A 20,073-nucleotide genomic window follows, 5' to 3' on the forward strand; every position below is an offset into this window, starting at 1 on the left:
GCTGCTTGCAGCATTGTGATTGGCTTTGGGGAGGGTCCGGAGGGAGCTTGGCTGCCTGCTTCCTGGTATTGCCAGAGGCAGGATAGTAGGAGAGCAGGAGCCGAGAAGACAGCATGCCAAGGTCAAATAAGGAAAAATACAGACATATAGCTAAAATATTGTAGTCTGAATTGATGGCCATTCGCCTCACATGTCCATAAGGAAATGTTTGGACGTACACCTTGATGCGCATAATCTATGCCAGACATTCCTATACTTATGTCAGAAATTCTATTCCCTTTAGCAGCCTTCTTCCACGACAAGATCGCCAACATCCACAACAGCTTCGGCCCACCAACCACGAACCCCACCACCGAACCGATGCCCCCCACCGCCACCCTCCGCACCTGGACCCCAGTCAGCACCCAAGACACAACACGCACAGTGAACACCATCCACTCCGGATCCCCTATGGACCCCTGCCCACACCACATCTTCAACACGGCCGACCACATCATCGCACCCCACCTCCACGACATCATCAATGCCTCCTTCAACACCGCCACCTTCCCGGAGTGCTGGAAACACGGCGAGATCAGTGCCCTGCTGAAGAAACCAACTGCAGACCCCTCCGACCTCAAGAACTACCGCCCCATCTCGCTCCTCCCGTTTCCTGCCAAAGTCATCGAGAAGACCGTCAACACACAGCTAGCCGCCTTCCTCGAGACCAACGGATCCCTCGACCACTCACAATCCGGCTTCCGAGCCAACCACAGCACGGAGACTGCCCTCATCGCAGCTACAGACGACATCAGATCCCTAATTGACAACGGGGAAACTGCGGCCCACATCCTCCTGGACCTCTTCGCAGCGTTCGACACTGTCTGCCACCGCACCCTGATACAGCGCCTGAACAACACCGGCATCCAGGAGAAGGCCCTGGAGTGGATCACCTCATTCCTCACCGGAAGAACCCAGAGAGTCCGCCTCCCCCCGTTCCGGTCAGCGGCCACCGAAGTCCTCTGCGGCGTTCCACAAGGGTCATCGCTCAGCCCCACCCTCTTCAACGTCTACATGAGCCCCCTCGCAACCATCGCACGTCAACACAACCTCAAGATCATCACCTACGCCGACAACACCCAGCTGATCCTCTCCCTCACCAGCGACCCGGACGCCACCAGAGCCAGCCTACACGAAGGGATGAAAGACGTCGCCGAATGGATGAAGAACAGCCGCCTGAAACTGAACTCAGACAAGACGGAGGTCCTCATCCTGGGATCATCACCCTCCGCCTGGGACGACTCGTGGTGGCCCCCCGCCCTGGGAGCCACCCTCAAGCCAACGGACCACGCACGCAACCTAGGCTTCATCCTGGACTCCTCCCTCTCGATGACCAGACAAGTCAACGCCGTCTCGTCTTCATGCTTCAACACCCTGCGCATGCTTCGAAAGATCTTCCGGTGGATCCCCACCAAGACCAGGAAGACGGTCACCCAGGCCCTCGTCACCAGTCGGCTGGACTACGGGAACGCCCTCTATGCCGGCACCGCCGCCAAACTCCAGAAGAAACTCCAACGGATCCAGAACGCCTCAGCACGACTCATCCTGGACATCCCCCGACACAGCCACATCTCCGGACACCTGAGAGACCTGCACTGGCTCCCCGTCAACAAAAGAATCACGTTCCGACTCCTCACCCACGCACACAAGGCCCTCCATGACCTGGGCCCCAAGTTCCTCAACAGCCGCCTGACCTTCCACAAGCCCACCCGCCAGCTCCGCTCCGCCAGCCTCGCTCTCGCCACCGTCCCCCGCATCCGCAGAGCCACCGCCAGAGGAAGATCCTTCTCCTACCTGGCAGCCAAGACATGGAACTCCCTCCCCATCCACCTCCGGACAACGCAAGACCATCTCGCCTTCAGGAAGCAACTCAAGACCTGGCTGTTCGAGCAGTAGCGTTTCCCCCCCCCCCCCCCCCCAGCGCCTTGAGACCCTCCGGGTGAGCAGTGCGCTATACAAATGCCTATGATTGATTGATTGAGTATATAAGGACTGACACTCAACGACTTTGGAGAAGAGGTCCATCACCCAGATTATCACACAAGATTCTGCCAGAGACAGTCCCACCTACAGGCAGCGCACTTTGAAGATGCTGCATCTCGCCTGATGCTGATAAGGCTGAGTCTCCAATGAAGGCAGCTTCTGAAGCACATGTTTGACTTTCACAGGGAACACAGCCTCTAATGGGCCACTTCCCCTTTGAACTCATCTACATACCTAAACATGGCATTCTGGGAAATATCAAATGGCAAGTAACTGGAAGTCCCTTATTGCCAATTCTTTAAGGAGTTCTCTGCTCAAGTACCACAATTTTAAATTAAAAATAGTTCTCTAACAAATATGCAAACAAGAAATTTAAAGATGTTTCAAAAACTATACAATGTACACGAAAGACCTTGGTCCTTGTTGTAAAGCACAACAGGGCCTGCTCTCAGTCTCCATTTTAGTTTCACTTTTTAGCTTGACACCCTTTTTTAACGGTAACTTTTTACATGTTTGACACTTACATGATAATGTACTGAGAAGTTACTATACATGCAGTTAATTTCTTAGTAAGTACACTCTGTATAAAGCTAGGCACATAGAAGCGATGCCACTGTATTTGGTTGTCCGGTTGGAGACAGTTCTAAGACTAAAGACTAACCATAGCATCAGCTCAGCACATTTGACACAATGACATTGGGGCAGTGCTTTAATTATGTAAATGGCCTCTGTGATACATTTGGCAGAGGAGCACTTTTGCTGGGATTTTCTTGGAACATGACGCCCTGTGGCTCAGATGCAGTCCTGCTGATTCTGACCTCTATCCTGCAAAGGACGATAGCCAGTCCTACACAAGCTGGGCTCCTGATACATTATACTTAGGTATGGCGCGTTAGGCTATCCCAGGGGATCTTGCAGAGGGTACTCCCACTTTCCTCTCAATAGTATAGGTAGTGTTAAGTGCGAGTAAAAGCATAGTAATTTAATAATGGTTGAACTGTTTACCTTTTTCACCGTTCTTGTAATGCTAGTTACAATGCTTTGTTTATTCTGCCTAATAATTGCAGCACACTCTTTCTATACAAGGATATGATGGTTTCAAAAAAAGAAAAGTCAATTTGTATCTTTCTTGTGTTTATATTGGGCATATAAATGTAAACAATGAAATGGTAGATCAGTTTTCACGATTTCCTTGGGGAATAAAGAGTGGTTATGTTCGAGGTTGCTGATATCCTCTGGTACCCTGGTAGGGTTAGGAGTTCAGATGGGGCACTGTGGGCTAGCTGGGACCCAGGCCAATGTTTTCTGATGGTATGTGTGAACTGAACTCCCATATTCTGAAGCTTATGTTGTTCAGATACACAGTCCTACTTAATTGATAGGAACCGTATAACACCCTCATTTACCGAAGTTTGGGTAGTAAAACGTTTTGTACAATGTACAGTCAGCGGGTAAACTCACATTTCTAAAGACTTTGGAATCTGGTTTACAACTGTAGAAATACAAATGTATGGCATGGGACAGCTGTCCTCCTTAGGATTAGCACAATGCTAGTGGCAACTTCATATCATTACATGTGAAAAAACAGGCAAAACCAATATTGCCATAGGTTAATCCTATTTTGAACTTGATCCACTTTGATATCATGTTTACTGCGCGTGGTAACTAAATAACTGATTTGTGGATTTATCACAAATATTCCAAACTTCTTTCGATTTGGCCCCAGGCTAGTGTATATGTGAAATTTAGAAAAGGCTAGCCTGTGAGAGAACTTGATGATCTAGGAGCCTCTCTGGAACTATAAAGAGAGTAGACTTACTTCTTCATTCACTTAAGTCTATTTTATATTCACAGATCATCTTGATCCTGATGTTAAACTTCACATTACTACATACAGGCACAGGTGTATCCTATGCTACACTCTTACCAGGAGCACATTATGGACTCAGTCATCCACCTATAGCATGGAGCAAGCATGCTACTATAAGAAGTTGAGGGTTTCACGTCCTGTTACTGAATATATGGCAGTCGCAAGCTGGTAGAACCAGAGCATTACTATTAAACAGAGGAAACTGCTTTATTTATAGTTCACTAGAGTCTCCAGTATCAATATGTTAGGGATGATTCATTGCAGTATCTTAGCCTCTTATTTCCATTCATGTAGTTCATTACAGTTTTGCAGAAATTGTCTGTAATAACCTTTAACTGAATCTAGGAGCTCTTTCTTGCTGTTATCATTTCTCAGGAAAATAAAGGCCTTGCTTTTATTTGTAGTTTGAGTTCTGGCAGGTTTTGAATAACATAACATAAGGTATCAGAGATCAAGGTTTGGAAAAGGTGGTCTGTCTCCTATGTCTACAATGAGATCCCGACCTCTTCAGGGTCGTGTTCTAAACTCACAAGAAGTACAGGAAATATGTTGGTGTGCTCTCTTGCTACAACAGGACTTATAAAGTGAATAATTTGCACCAATGAATCCAAAAGGTCATAAGAAATTAGAATTTTCCATATTTGATTTGGAGTTTCACCTAAAATTCACTCCTAACTTGAAACCATTTGTTACCCATGAGCTTAGCATTTGCATGGAAAATGCAGCACCAAACCGAAGAAGGGTTCTGCTAATTGCACAAACGTTTGAAAAGGGAAGAAACACTAAATCATAGTCACATTCCCGTATGAGTACCATACCGAAAATCAACATGTGTGCATTATCAGCTGTAGTCAACGCACGCAATAGCAAATAGTCAGTTATCCGGGACTCTAAGGTTTGAATACAAGCATATCAATGCTAGGTTGTGGACACACATTTTGCATATTGAGTACTTGTATTAACCATGTAGGGGGAATTGCAGGGGCTTGGTGAGCATTTAGGTTGATCCAAATGTGAATAATCCTCATTGCCCCCCAAAGGATAACTATAAAAGCGGACACGGTGGGGTGCCACCAATGGAAAAGAAGGGTGGGGTTGAACTCACTGAGGCATTCAATAAAGCAGGTATAATGGACCCACCCCACATGCCAGAGCAGGCTGTATCATTGTATAATGTTAATTTTCAGATGAGGAGAGTGAGAGTGACAGTATCAAAGTTGCCTCATGCTCAAAGGTAGGACTGCAGGAGATAATCACACATGGGACATGACATGCACACCAAATGAATGGAAGATAATTGACAGAGGGGTTTTAGGAGAAGACAGAATGAATGAGTTGGCGTATAGTTTCAGAGAACGGATAAAGAGAGAAAATGAAACTGACACACAAAAACATGAGGTTTGAGTTGTCGAAAAATTGAGAAGGAGGAGTAAATAACAAAACAAATTTAGAGTGAGATAGTCATGAAGGTAGATGCTGTTTTTCGTGGTGAGAAGTGCTGGCCCTGCCGGGTGCACAATCAGCATGCCACTGCTGCAGCGCTAGTATGATTCACTCCACTCTCCAAGTGAAGTTATTTTATCTAACGATATGAGACACCTTAAATGGGTAAAAATAATTGAGATGCCTGAACTGCTGGAAAGCACCAAAAATGGTATGGATGAAGCCATAAGCGAGCTAGAGGTCTGTGTAGTAAAGTCTTTGGCCCTGGAGCAATCAACTCACATTCACAACAATTTTTTTACCCACTTGCGTACTCATTTCTTCAAGTAGGGTAGAAATAAAAATGCCACAAATAGGAAAGATGGGCATTAGTTTAATAAAGAGTGTCGAGAAGCACGAGTAGCTTTGGGGGCTGCCATTAAAGTAGTTGAGCCACTAGCTGTTCGAAGCGCCAGGTATATCTACAGGGCCACCCAAACAAAGGCAAAGAGAATATGGGACGATAAAAGATGGCAGGAACTGAGGGAGGCCTGTGCAATGAAAAATCCCAAACAGTTTTGGAATGTTTACAAATGGGATAGAGGAGGGCAGTCCGGTCAGTCCCAAAATCATGTTTTGCAGACGTACTGGGTGAACCACTTCAAACCCCAATATCCGCACGTGTAGTTGAAGTTGAGGGTGATATTGCCAGGTTACTTTATCAGGATAAGGCCTTTAGTAGGGTGGAGGTTGAAGCGGCAATAATCTCCATAACTGCAGGAAAGGCGCCAGGCCCCGACGGTATCCCAGGAGACCTATTCCTCCATGATAAGGAAAGATGGTGCTGATATATCCTGTTGTTGACTAATGCCATCGCCCAGGGAGCTCCAGTCCCAGCATCCTGGAAAGGAGCAGAAATTAGTCTGGTTTTTAAAAAAAGGGGACAAATCATGCCCAGGGAACTATAGCCCCATTAGTTTAATTGATTGTCTACAGAAGGTAATGGGGCGACTAGTGCTTAGTAAAATACAAGAGTGGATTGATGAGTTTAAGGTTTTATCGCTACTGCAAGCTGGGTTCAGGGCATTTATAAGCACCATTGATCAAGTGTTTAGGTTTACCTTGCTCTACTGGAAGAGGGTGACGCTGGGCAAGGGTAGTCTGTATGCCGCTTTCGTTGCTCTCAAATCAGCGTTTGACCTCGTGCCTCGAACCCAATTATGGGGTACTTTACAAGAAATGGCGATGCCACTGGATCTACTTACACTCACTATGAGAGTGCACGAGGAGTAGGACAACAATGCAAAAATTAGATGGGGCATTGAGGACGGTCACCGAATCCTTCCCGGTAGAAAGAGGAGTGCGCCAGGGATGTGTGATGGCGCCGATGCTATTTTCTCTATTCATCAATGGAATAGTATCGTGTTTGAGATCAGTCCCTATGGATGCCCCAACTCTAGCAGAATAAAAAATCCCCATACTAATGCACATTGATTATCTCCAAGACCACAGGTGGTCTCCAAAGAGCTCTTACAATCTTTGAGGAGTTCTGCATGAAGCGAGGCTTGGAGGTCAATGTGTCGAAAACGAAAGTAATGGCTTTTAATCCGCATAGGGCCTATAAAGGGGGTATTTTAATGAATGATCGGCCGCTAGAGCATGTCAAAGAGTTTACGTATTTGGGGGTTAATATCCAGGACGATCTGAAATGGAACAATCAGATTGATTTGGCATCTCTTAAGCACAGGCAATTGTTGGGGTGTTGCATAAGGAACATAATACCTCATACTCAAAGCCAATTAGCCGGGCACTTGAGATTTATAACTTGAAAGTTATTAGCTTAGCCCTCTATGGTTCAGAGCTATGGGGGTGCGAGAACCTTTCTATGCTTTCAATATCGGAAAATAGATTTTTGAGGAAAATCACCAGGCTACCACAGAGTACCCCAACTTGTCCGTTACTGTATGATCTTGGGAGGAAACCTATTGCAGATATAGCCAAATTATGTCCCCTTTTGTATTGACAAAGGCTATGGACTACTCCCGAACTTGAAGTGTATGCACATGGGTTTCTTGATGTAATAAAGGCAGATACCTCTCATTGAATAAAATGGCTATGGGCGGTGAGAGAGCGTATAGCAAGTATTGGTATGATTTCATTGTGGAAGGACCCGATAAATGCATATTTTCCCACCCAAAAAACCCTGAAGGCGAAATATTGGAAAAAGGTTCAGCTTAATATACACAGAACCAGCGATTTGTCCACGTTAACTGGCCATTTCCTGGTAAGTAAATCAACACCCAGTTTGGAGATTTATTGGGACCAAATTACAAAGCCGCTCGACCGGAAATTATATATCCAGTTTAGAGTGAGCATACTGCCAATAAGAACATTTACTACCAAATGGGATAAACCTATTGATGAAATATGCCCGGTATGCCAGCTTAGTAATGATTCACTGGCACATTTATTGTTTGTTTGCGCTGGTTATGATGCTCCACGCCGGGCTTGGCTGACACCAATTTGTATGCTCCTAGGCACAAGAAGAGCTAGTGAAGCTGGACGAATCCTTTGAATTGATACATCACCAACGTTGGCCATAGCAATGGCAAAATTCTTGGGGTGGTCATGGGCTAAAAGAGCAAACTCCCTACGTCTCGCTAAGGCTAAATAAGGTAGTGATTACCTGTACATAATCTAGTTACTATTAAAGAGCCAAAATAACTCAAGAGCCTGTCAATATTAAATACGCTCTGTAATTTGTAAAATAGGAATTTCTCTCCTTTTTAATCAAGTTTTATTATTTAAGATTTTAATGGTTTTTTAGAGCTGAATAGATAATTTTCTTCCATGGTGATGTTGTTTGGCCGCTCAGGCTTTATTCTACACTGTTGCATATGTTTTATTGTTATCACTTATGTTTTTATTTGTTTTTTTGTATGTGCTTTTATGACATAATCTGTCGAATAAAGCTTGTTTGGATATTGGATATTGGATTCACTCTACCCCACATCTCCTTTCCTTGAAAGATGAAAAACTCTGTGGGGTTTCAGTCCTTATAAGGTAGATTGCCTGCACAATGAATACACCTGTGGACTACAACCCTCAAGAAAAATCTGTGTCTTAAGTAACCGCTGCCTGTGAACCCTTTCTTGCTGTCCTGTTCTGACAAGTGCTGGTGGTATTAGAGCCTCTGTCTGTCAGCCCAGCACACCCCAGCAGCAGCCTCACTGTACCTGCTTCAGCTGACAGAGCAGGAGCCTTTTGACACTACAGCTCTATTATTGCTTCACCACTGAGGTTCCACAATGAGCTAGAGAGCCAGCATCCTTTAAGATTGATGGAGCACACATGTGGCACCCATTCACGCCATGTTGAGAGAACTGGAGCTGTGGAATTTACTGCATTTCATATGGAGCAGATTACAGGAAATGAGCAAAACAATGGACCTAGTCACATTGTTTGGTACTGGGTAATGGTATCATTCTCTTTCCTCATCTGTTTCCCCAGCACTTCCATTCTCTTTACCACTTCATCCATTTAAAATAAGAATAATACAATTTTGAAGACTAGAGAGGGCATTCTCTGCCTTCAGCTATAATTTATTGGAGTATATTTTTAGGTAAAGGGGAATCTGTTTTCAGAGAAAGCTCATGTTTAAAGTTATATGTCTTTCACTCAAATTGGTGGGTACGGCCTCCACCGGAGGTGGTTTTGTGAAGACCAGCCTTAACCGTCAGCATAGAGAGATTAAACATGAAGGAATAAATAACAGCAATGCCGTTACACAACTCAGGGAGATAGTGTTCTGTACCTAGTTGCAGTCACGGGATGGAGTCAGACCCATTGATCGTGGGGCACTAATAGTCTCCCTCCATACCAGCCCCTCTCCAATCACTTGGCTATTATATCTTTGCCTTTGACCTAGTAGAGCACTCTGCTGCTTTTTGACCACGTTCGTGCTCTGCGAGTACCATAAACACATACACTGATCATGACAGATCATCTCATAAGGTTTGAAAGAGTGAACCGCATAGTTTGTGTTGCCTCATTACCTCCACTTCTGCTATTCGGATGCCTATTCAAACCCCAGTACACTGCGTCGTATTTCACCACACTTGAGGGCATGCATCTGCTGTGCACCTACAACTGCCTTTTCTGAATTTCACACTTTGAATTTTAACCCAACATTTCACAACTCTAGTTGCCATCTATAATTGCCCAATTTAAATCACTTTTAAGAATGAAAAACTGAGAGTTTTTAAAAAAGGTCATACAGTCTATGTCACAATAAGGTCATGATATAGATTTTATTTTTGGAACATGACAGAGCTATTAGCGTAAATCATTTATTAGAGTGTTTAAATGGTATTGTATTTTGCCAGAACTTCCCTGAACATAGTTTTATTTTTCTGACTCTTTCAAAGACCCTCCAGATGTGAGCTACCTTGGAATAAACACCTTTTGACTCTCAGCTAACAAGAAAGTACCCATGAGCCACATGGACAAAATGAAGGAATACATTATGTGAGAATAAAACCAAAATCGTATTCTGTGATACTCCCTTATCACCTTAGTGTTCACTTTTTCCCCCAGAAGTTATGGGCCAGCTTACAGTTTTCTCTTGATAACACTTATTTTCAAGTTGGCTGAACTACATAATGTGGATAAATTGATTATACATTACCTTCGGCAGATTCAGCAGGCTGTACATTCAAAAGCATGACTCCAATAATAAGGACCAGAGCCAGGCCATAGAACACCTTCTGAGCCATGGTTAGGGCAGTCTCCTCAATTCAGTCTGTCAGATTCTGGATGTGGATTGCTCTTCAATACTTTAATGCCACTTTTATATCCTCAGACCTGTTTGTTTAATGGTTTGATATTTTTGCATAAGCATATTCTCTGTCAATTAAGCCACATACTATGGTAGTAAAACTAGTCAGCAGTTGTATGGTACATTGCCAAACAGGATGATGTATTTTACTATGGTTGCCGATGGACCCTTCTGGCACTCATTTTAGGGCACCGGGACTCTTGATCCTGATTAACTGCTTTTTGGCAGGTTATTTGTGCTGTGTAAACTGTGCGAGACAGTTGCAGCCCTCTTTAAACAACACTAATGGGATGTCTGGCTTTGCTGCCAGTGAGAGTGCGGTACAGAATATTGAAATTATATGATTGTGAATGTAGTGAGTCAAGGCTCTATATGCGGTGGGTGCGCAGCAAAAACGACTTTAAACTGGGCCCCAACCAGGCAGTATCTTTCTGATCTTTAACTTTGCAAGCAAACACAATGATTTCTTTCTTAACAATGAGTAAATCAAACCTTCAAGCAATCCACGTCAATGATTCATTCACTGTTTAATTTCACACATTTTACTTCACGTTGAACTGTGTACATGTCCCTATTTCCTAAGAGCGTTTTATTCACCTAAGTACTGTATTTCTGTATTTTTGTTCTTCATGGGATATATCAAAAGCCCATACTGCAAACTGAGTTGCCTCTTGTAGTCGGGTGATTTCAGAACGTGGGTGGGTGTCAATGATAGCGCGACAGAGAGTTGTGGATACATGCAGTGTGAGGTTCTGAGAGTGCTAGTTTTTGGGCCATACATTTTTTGGTCTCTTCAAGACATTTTGTTTACTGTTAGTAGGCTTGGAGCCTTCCCATTAGTTAACATTGGTGGGCTTCAAAGCTACTCTCAAGTGCTTGCTTCCTGCTGGTTAGTTCTGCAGTCCGCACTTCCCTCTTCTTGCAATGTGACCCTCCCCTAGAGCATGGCCCAAGTACTTGTGTCCTTGCACTGCTCACACTTTTGGGGCTGTTTTTTTCTTTTTGTTGAGCCACTGTAGAGAGTGTATCTTTCCTAACTGACTTTTTCATTTCCTTGTTGTGTTAGGCTTTACAGCTTGTCTTTGTTTATCCCGTAGGTACTCGTTATCTGTAAACAGGCCTTTAAATCTTGTTCTTATCTTGTCTCATTTGCTGTACATTCAAAGATAGAGGTCAAATAAGACAGAGGTCAAATGTCAGGCTTTGTACTCTGTGAGAACTTGTTGTTTACTTTTCTTCTGCTGACTTCAAAGCGAAAGAATGTATGTGACAATGTTCCTATTGAGTTCCTATTCAAGAGGATAGGCTGTATGATGGTATCTTTTCTAGCGCACAATTAACATTAACTGTGCTGATATTTCAGAATACATCAGAATGAGAACAATAGAAATTATGTACTTTTTTGTAATTCTGAAGGGTGGTGGACAGAAATGTTTTAACACATTATCACTTGTGTGCAGCAAAATGGTATGTCTGTGCAAATGTAATGCCCATTTTAAATTTTCAATTGAAAATGTGTTGTTTGTAATGGAAGTGAACTATCACACCATGCATAGTCCACACTACGTTACTCTACTTTACACTACTCTCTACCAACCTCTACAGCACTTCACTCTATAACACTCTGCTCCACTCTATGCCCTTCCACTCTGTGTCATGCCCCGCCACTCCCTTCCATTCTATGACACTCCACGGTAAGACACTCTAAGTCATGGCTCGTTACTTCACTCTACACCACTCAACACCCCTCCACTCTTCCACTCTATTTTGTCCCACTCTGCTTCAATGTACCCCAACTCAATCTACCCCAGTCCACTTCACTACAGTCTACCCCACTCCACTGCAATCTACCATTCCTATCTACCATACTCTCATCCACCCAATCTACTCCAATCCACTCAATCTACTTCACTCCACTGTACCCCACTTCACCCTAATCTACCCCACCCCACTCTTTTCCACTCCAGTCTACCCAACTCTTCTCCACTCCAGTCTATCCCACTCTTTTCCAGTCCAGTCTACCACACTCTACTCCACTCTAATCTACCTAGTCTACACCACTTCAATCTACCCTACCCCACTCTACCCTACTCCAATCTAACCCAATCCACCTACTCTACTTTTTCCCAATCTACTCCATTCCAAACTATCCCTATATACCTCGTTCCACTCTACCCCAATGTACCCCGATCTACCAAACTGCTATCTAACACAATCTACCAAAACTACTCTTGTCTACCCCAATCCACCCACATTTACCCCACTTCACTCCAATCTACCCACCCCATTCCATCCCAATATACCCCACTCTACTACAATCTACCCCACTCCACTACAATCTACCTGACCTCACTTCCATCTACCCCACTTCACTCAACCTACCTTTCTCTTCTCTACTCAATCTACCCCACTCTTCACCACTACAGTCTACCCCAATCTACCCCAGTCCAGTCTGCTTCACTCTATCCAATGTACCCCACTACAATCTACTCCACGCTACCCTAATCTACCACACTTTACTGTAAACCAGTCTACTCCACTCCATGCTACCTCAGTCTACCCCACTCCAGGCTCCTCCAGTATACCCCATTCTACTCTACCCCAATCTATCCTACTCCAGTCCACCCCATGCCACTCCACACCAAAAATGTTTAGCCATGCAGCACAGCAGCCACACTAGTGTACAACATGACTAAAACACATTGCCAAAGCCAATAGCTCTTGTATAGGAGAGACCTATTGGCATTGCTATTGTGAAGTAAAGATGCTGAGACGATATATTAGACATAAAGAGTGTCTTTATTCCCAGTCATCTGCTCTCCACAACTGTCAACTGCCTCACAGAACATTCTACAGTAAGCTCTAATATAACTTTCAAAGGGAAAAGGAGGAGGGAGGAATATACCATTATATAGGTAAAATGTAGAGTGAGGAAAGGGGAAAGAAAAGACAGATTACAACACATCTCCCAATGGCGTAAGGAAAAAACAGTTACTTTTGGTTACCATCAACTTTAACAAGGTTATCACTGCTCCATATTTGACCATTGTCAATTTGAACACCATTTTTGTTAACTTTTGTCAACTTCAGTGTGGGGTAAAACTTACTGTGATCTATTTTCTCTCTAGTTGGTAGTTTGTCTAATAAAGAGTCACCAACTTCCCAATTACGGTCCTTGACACCATTTTTAGTGTCATATAAACTTTTGTACTTGAGTTGATGTTTTTGTACTTTTCTACTAATTCCCTGTGTATTGGTTGAAACTGGCTTCCCTCCACCCAACCATAGGGGATTCATTTTTGTGCTTGGCTCTCTCACCCCGATGGAGACAAAAGGAGATGTTCCAGTCACTAAGTTGGGCGAAGTGTGATATGACCAATTTCAGTCGTGTAAAGATTTGTCCACGTCATGACCATTTACAATAGCTAGTTGAATGTGTTCCTTAATCTTACGATTTGCGATTTGTCCTTTCAACTAGGCCATTGGCCTTCGGGCAATATAAAGCAGTTTTTTCTTGTTTGATGCACAACTCTTGAAGGAATTCTTTCATTTCCAACTAAGTGAATTGGACGCCATTGTCCGTAACTAATGTTTCAGGAATCCCTTCATTGCTGAACAACTCTCTCCAAAATGTGATGAGAACTTTTGTAGTAGTGCATAAAACGAACTTATACATTATCCAATGGGAAGTGTGGTCAATAAGTACAATCATGAATGTCTTTTGAACTCCCATGTACTCCATAGGACCAATTATGTCCATGGCCAATTTGTGCCATGGTACACTCTGTACTTCCACTGGGGATGAAGGCACTTTAAGTAGTATCTTAGTTTTATCACCCCTAGCACAGCTCATGCAATTTTTTACTTTGTGCTCAACCATCGAATCCACATTTGGAAACAAAAATACTTTTGTTACTTTTTTTTTGTGATACTCCTGCCAAGGTGTCCTGCGTGTACTAAATCAATGATCTTGTCTCGAAGACCAACAGGTGGCACAACTTTTTCATTTCAACATATCTTGTCATTCAATCAGTCAATCAATCCGTTAATTTGTAAAGCGCACTACTTACCCGTAAGGGTTTCAAGGCGCTGGGAGAGGGGGGTGCTGCTGCTACTTGTCGAAAAGCCAGGTCTTGAGTTGTCTCCTGAAGGCCAGCCGGTCTTTGGTTTGTCATAGGTAGAGGGGGTGGGTGTTCCAGGTCTTGGCGGCGTGGTGGGAGAAGGACCTGCCTCCAGAAGTGGTTCTACGGATGCGTTGGACCGCGGCCAGGGCTTGGTCAGCGGAGCGGAGTATCCTGTTGGGTACGTAGAAGGAGAGTCGACTGTTGAGTTAGGCTGGGCCATTTTTGTGGAGTGCCTTGTGTGCGTGGATCAGGAGCTTGAAGGAGATCCTTCTGTCGACGGGGAGCCAGTGCAGGTTCTTCAGGTGGGGGGTGATGTGGTCGTGGCGCGGGACATCGAGGATCAGGCGTGCAGAGGCGTTCTGGATTCTTTGTAGTCTGTTGATGAGCTTGGACGAGGCTCCGGCGTAGAGGGCGTTTCCGTAGTCGAGTCTGCTACTGACTAGGGCCTGGGTGACTGTATTCCTTGTGTTTGTCAGGATCCATCTGTAGATCTTGCTGAGCATGCGGAGGTTGTTGAAGAAGGTGGAGGAGACTGCGTTGACTTGTTTGTTCATGGTGAGTTTTGAGTTAAGGATGACTCCCAGGTTGCGTGCGTGGTCGCTAGGGGCCGGGGGGTTCCCCAGTGATGCAGGCCACCAGGAGTCATCCCATGCTGAGGGGTTGGACCCAAGGATGAGGATCTCCATCTTGTCTGAGTTCAGCTTAAGTCGGCTTTCCTTCATCCAGTCGGTGACGGCCTTCATTCCCTAGTGGAGGTTGGATTTGGCGGTGAGAGGGTCCTTTGTGAGGGAGAGGATCAGCTGCGTGTCATCGGCGTAGGAGATTATGTTGAGGTCGTGCTGTTGGGCGATGTGTGCTAGTGGTGCCATGTAGACGTTGAGCAGTGTCGGGCTGAGGGAGGATCCCTGTGGGACACCGCAGATGATCTCGGGGGCCTCGGACCGGAACGGGGGGAAGCGGACTCTGAGTTCTGCCGGAGAGGAAAGAGGTGGTCCAGTCATTAAGTCTAGAAAGCTCATGCCTTACTTCCCAGAAACTTTACAATTCTTCGGCAATGTCTTTGCAATGTTCTGGCCAACCATTGATAATGAGGTCTTTGACCATATTCAAATTTTTATCACTGCACACACAATTATTCCATTCCTCTCAGTAATGGCTGGTAATTGTACTTCTAACATAGGAACATCCAGGGGTTCATACTGAACATCCACTTCTAAAGGTGCTCTGGAAAGAATGTGCAATTATATTTTTTCCACCCGGTAGGTATACAATTTTGAAGCAATAACCTTCCAAACCTAATATCCATTTGGATATGTGGGGAAAACCACAGTGTGTTTTTTTGACAGAGAACAGGATTGTGAGGGGTTCATAGTCAGTACAAATTGTGAATTTTATGACCCAAAGATAAAACTTGAAATGTTGAACAGCCCAGAAACAGGCGAGGGCCTCTCTTTCGACTACAGAATAGTTACGTTCTATAGTGGTTGAACAACGTGAAGCAAAAGAAATTATGGTTTCACCATTTTCCCCTTTTTGTGACAATGTGGCACTCAACCCTTTGTTAGAGGCATCTGTAGTAAGGATTGTCTTTTTTGCAGAGTCAAATGAATCTAATGCAGGTGATGGTATAATTTCATCTTTTAACTTGTTTACAATATCACTGTGCTTTGTCCGCCATGTAAAGTCATTGTCTTTTGTCAAGAGATCACAAAGACACTCACACTTTTCAGAGAAGTTTTTAAGATACTTAGGGCCATATGTGTGAAAGTTTTGTTTCGCGATTCTCAAATAGCGATTTTTTGCGAATCGCTATTTGAGAATCGCAAAACACTATGTATGTAGAATTTGCAAATAATTTTGAGAATCCTACATATTCCTTAATTGCGAATTGCAAATTGCGATTCGCAATTAAGGAATACTTTCCCATTCATTCATATGGCCTAGAGGCCCATAGGAATGAATGGGAAGACATTCTCATTTCGCTCATAATCGCAAATTGAGAATGCAATTTCAAGGGTGCCAGGGTGTCAAAAGGACACCCTGTTGCTTCCCTGAAAGGTGTATATGTGCACATGTGGCACACATACATGCCCTCAGGGCATGTATGTGCATCACATGGCACTTTGAAAAATGCAAAAAAGTGCATTTTTCAGAGAAATCGCAAATTGCCACCACTTGCAGTAGGTGGTAATTTGCGATTCCTTAAGCCCAAATTGCACTTTTTCTGTGCCTCTTATATTGCCTTTAAGGAATCGTAAAATTTGCGATTCCTTAAATGCGATCGCAAAATAAGGAATGGCAAATCTTGTGATTCCTTATTTTGCGAGGCAGTTTTACCTTAATACATCCCACTTAGCTAAATTGCGATCGCAAACGCCAACATCCTGCGAATTTCGGCATTTGCGATCGCAATTTTGATTAATACATATGGCCCCTAGCCATGTATTCAATTAAAACCCCAAAAATTTCAATTCCACTGTTTTTGGGGTATGGCGCATCCTTCACAGATTGAATTAAAGTATATTTATGCCTGAATCCTTTTTGTGATATGGTGTGACCAAGGTAATCTACAGAACTGACCTTAATCTTGCATTTGTTCTGTTTTACGGTCAAAGCAGAATCCATAAATCTTTTAAACACTGCTCTTAAAATATGATCATGTTCCTCTATTGACGACCCATAAACTAAGATATCATCTTGGAAGCAAAAGGTTTTTTCTATGTCATTTAAAATCCTGTGCATTATTTTCTGAAAAAGCTGCAGCAGCAGAAGCCAGGCCAAAAGGCATCCTCGTGAACATGTATGCCCCAAACAGAGTGGTAAACACAGTAAGGGGTCTGGACTCCGGATGGAACTCCACCTGATGATATGCCATGGATAAGCCAGTTCGTGTTGGAACCTCTTGTTTTAACCATTGACACTGTTTAAAGACCTGGCTGACTTTAAAGTTCCTTTTACCTTGTTTTGTCCTGGTCTGCTCACCGGGAGCACTTCTCCCGGCTCCACCTCCTCTGGTGCGCGGTGCCCGTCCGTGCGAGCGGGCCCGCCCACCTATTTCCGGCGAGGTTAGTGCTCTAGTTTTCGCGCCTCTACTGCCTACATAGCTCACACTGGCGTGAGCGCGCAGCGTGTGTTGGTACAGCTGAGAGCTAATCGGAGTGTGGGGTTTGGGCTGCGAGTGGGCTCCTGATTTAGTGGATTGCTGTGTGACCACTTTTAATTTTTTTTTAGCTAAAGTGACAGTTCGTGTTGGAACCTCTTGTTTTAACCATTTACACAGTTTAAAGACCTGGCTGACTTTAAAGTTCCTTTTACCTTGTTTTGTCCTGGTCTGCTCACCGGGAGCACTTCTCCCGGCTCCACCTCCTCTGGTGCGCGGTGCCCGTCCATGCGAGCGGGCCCGCCCACCTATTTCCGGCGAGGTTAGCGCTCTAGTTTTCGCGCCTCTACTGCCTGTATAGCTCACACTGGCGTGAGCGCGCAGCGTGTGTTGGTACAGCTGAGAGCTAATCGGAGTGTGGGGTTCGGGCTGCGAGTGGGCTCCTGATTTAGTGGATTGCTGTGTGACCACTTTAAATTTTTTTTAGCTAAAGTGACAGTTCGTGTTGGAACCTCTTGTTTTAACCATTGACACTGTTTAAAGACCTGGCTGACTTTAAAGCTCCTTTTACCTTATTTTGTCCTGGTCTGCTCACCGGGAGCACTTCTCCCGGCTCCACCTCCTCTGGTGCGCGGTGCCCATCCGTGCGTGCGTGCCCGCCCACCTATTTCCGTCGAGGTTAGCGCTCTAGTTTTTGCGCCTCTACTGCCTACATAGCTCACGGTGGCGCGAGCGTGCAGCATACGCGTGCAGCAGGCGTGCCGGCGGCGCGCCAAAGGCAAGCCCGTCTGCGCCCGTCTGCGACAGGATCGCGCCAGACGTCCTGCCCTTGCTCGCCAAGCACCCCCTGCATTATATCGGGAGAGGTTGATGATGCTACAGGTGAGAAGCATCCCCCAATGTATTCCCCTATATGGGCATGAGGACATATGCAACTATCGGTGCCCGGGCTGTCATTACTCAGTGGTCAGAGAGGCCAGTATTGTTGGAGGAGAGCTACTCACCGTCCCATGTAGGACTGGGGATAGAATAAGGGTGGGGGGTGGATCGGAGACTGCTCCATACGACTCACAGGCCCAAGCATCTATCCCTACCTCGCAGGCACACTTAGGTAATCACCTGCTAGGGATTCTCTTAAACGCACGTTCCGTGACTAAACATCATGTAGAACTGGAGCTGCTGCTAACGGCTCTTTCCCCAGACCTGGCTTTTATCACAGAAACGTGGACCAATGTGGCCTCCTGCCCAGATGGAACTTGGCTCTGCCCCCAGGCTATGCGCTATACTGCCTGGATAGAAAGGACGGCAGAGGGGGCGGTTTAGCTATCATCTATAGAGACCACCTGAAGTTACAGGTTGAGGTGGTTGAAAACTTGGACGCTGAAGCATTACAATTCAGTATTTTTTCTAAAGATATAACTGTCTCCCTTGGGCTTTTAGTCTGCAGACCGCCTGGACCACAGGCCGTCTTTTTGGGGGCCCTCCATAAACATCTGGAGTCCTGTACTAAGTTCGAGCCTCTTATCATTCTTGGGGACTTCAATTTTCATCTGGAGGTCAAGAATCTCTCGGACACTGCCAGATTGTTGGACAGTATGGAGGGATATGGTCTCAGGCAGTTGGTCTCCGACCCGATCCATATTGGGGGACATACGTTGGATGGTCTTTTTTCTAGCCATCCTGACCTTTTATATCTTGGGACAGAAGCTCTTCCGTGGACTGACCATCGGGCTGTGCTTTTTAGTGTTGGAGTGAAGACTAGACTTGGAGGGGGTCCGCAGAGACCTGCCAGAATTATGCTTAGGAGATGGAGTAGAATCACACATTCTTCCCTTCTTGAGACGCTGGGTACTCCCCGCCCCCCCTACCCTGGACACTGATAATGACACAGCCGCTGCGCAGTTTACGGACTGGATCACTAATGCTGTTAATCAGGTGGCTCCTCTCCAGGTAGCCACCCAGAACAGACGTTCGCCTGGTGCCCCTTGGTACGGCCCAGAGTTGAAACGTCTCAAGGTGGAATGTAGGCGGCAGTAATGGTTGTGGAGAGTAAGTTACAACAGGATCTGAAGCAAGCTTATGGTCTGGCATTGTCTAACTGTAAACTCGCCATTCAGAATGCTAAGAGGGATTACTTCTCTCGGGAAATCTCGGAGGCTGGCAATTCATCCAAGAAACTGTTTAAAACAGTATCTTTCTTGGCGAATTCCCAACAGACGAGCCAGTTCAGACCGGATCAGTTGTTCTGCGATTAGCTAGCCGATTTCTTTAAAAAAAAGGTTACTACTATCTATGCTGATCTACTAAACACTGTAGGTCTCCCGTCTCCCCCTCTTGAGATATCCAGCTGCAGCCTGTCAACTATCCCTCCCTTGTCCAGTGGTCTTTTGGGCTCTATAAAATCGGGAGCCGCATCAGACCCCTGTCCGCCTTATATTTTACTGCAGGCCGTTGACAAGGTTATACCTACACTTACGGCTTTGATCAACCAAGTACTAGCCGCGGGACATTATCCAAGTATGTGGAAAACAGCAAGCGTAAAACCCCTTTTGAAGAAATCCTCGCTTGACCCCGCAGAATTTTCTAGTTACCGTCCTATTTCCGGCCTTCCTCTAGTGGCTAAAATCACCGAGAAGGCCATAAACCAGAGTCTGATGGAGTACCTCGATAAGAACGATATACTGGATAGGTCCCAGCA

The 20,073-nt window shown here is 45.1% G+C and overlaps 1 long non-coding RNA gene across 1 annotated transcript in view; it reads right to left on the minus strand.

Annotated features, from left to right (window-relative positions):
- Nucleotides 1-10,138, minus strand: part of LOC146801679 (uncharacterized) — a 29,087-nt gene extending 18,949 nt beyond the window's left edge. Inside the window, exon 1 of the long non-coding RNA XR_014967641.1 lies at nucleotides 10,002-10,138. This is a non-coding gene — a long non-coding RNA (uncharacterized LOC146801679). The remainder of the gene's footprint in view (nucleotides 1-10,001) is intronic.
- Between the last annotated feature and the right edge of the window lie 9,935 nt (nucleotides 10,139-20,073).

The sequence above is a fragment of the Triturus cristatus genome, chromosome 8, assembly GCF_964204655.1.
Source record: "Triturus cristatus chromosome 8, aTriCri1.1, whole genome shotgun sequence".
Lineage (NCBI taxonomy): Eukaryota > Metazoa > Chordata > Amphibia > Caudata > Salamandridae > Triturus > Triturus cristatus.